Source organism: Triticum aestivum, chromosome 7B, assembly GCF_018294505.1.
Source record: "Triticum aestivum cultivar Chinese Spring chromosome 7B, IWGSC CS RefSeq v2.1, whole genome shotgun sequence".
NCBI classification, from domain to species: domain Eukaryota; kingdom Viridiplantae; phylum Streptophyta; class Magnoliopsida; order Poales; family Poaceae; genus Triticum; species Triticum aestivum.
The window spans coordinates 695,436,089-695,437,192 of NC_057813.1; positions in this window are offsets into that span (position 1 = coordinate 695,436,089).

A 1,104-nucleotide genomic window follows, 5' to 3' on the forward strand; every position below is an offset into this window, starting at 1 on the left:
GAACAGGGCCTTAGTTGATAAGTTCATCTCTTAAATTTCGTTGATGCAAAACCAAAGTTACAGTTTTCCATTGTGTGAGATTCGGGTATTCCATCAGCTATGGAGTTATGGTTGATTGTATATTATCGACTTCTGTTCTAACTTCTGATGTTTACACATAAATTCTGAATTTTTGGTTATTTTATTAGCAAATCAATGCTAGGCACTACTGTCATTTCAATGCTGATGATCATGTTATTTTTAGTGCCTGCTACCGGTTATCAGTTTCATGTTATTATGTCACATATATCCAAACGGTTTTCCCCATTATTTGCAGCTATGTACCTTTCAGAAACGTAAGCCACCATTTTTTCATCATAGCCTCCACAGATTAGACTCACCACCCCCACCATCCTTCTTATTCTACCCTAACTTCACTCAAGTTTTTAAACAAATACATCAACCAAATAAACCAACAACAGGCTCAAGCACGCGCGAGGCGCCCCTGCCTGCTAGTAGCTTTAATGTCGAGCACCTTTTCACTTCAGGCCATCTTAATTACACTTTAAGAAGGTGAGTGACGGCCACGCTCCCCTCCCCTCCCGGTCGCTCCCGCGAGCGGCCCGGGGGGTAAACCTAGCCGCCACCCAAACTCCCTCCCCTCCCCCCTCCCCCCCGCCGCCGCCGGCAAGCGCCGCCGGGCAAAACCCGGTCGGCGTTGGTGGCGGCGGGGCTCTCCTCCCCCCTGCGCTCTTCCATGGTGGGCCGGCGCGGGACGGCTGGATCGGGCGCAGGCGCCGGCCTTGCGCGGGGGCGGCGGCCGTTCTGGCGGTGACGGGCGCGTCTTCTCGTGGTGCGCTGGCAGTCTGGGCCGTGGCACGCGGCGTGGCGGCTGCGGGCTCCCGGGATCTCGCACTGGCCGGTCCTCCAGGTGGTGCGCGTGGGTGGGCTCCGGTCAGATCCGATCGGATCTGCCTCCGGCGCCTCTTCCGGCGGTGCGGCTGGCTGCAGCAGGGCCGCGGGCGGCTGGCGCAGCCGTGCATAGGGGTGGTGGTGCTGGTGGCGTGGCGGATGGTGGTGGCGGTGCGTGCAGGCTCTGAGTATAGTTGGGCATCCTTCTCGGCT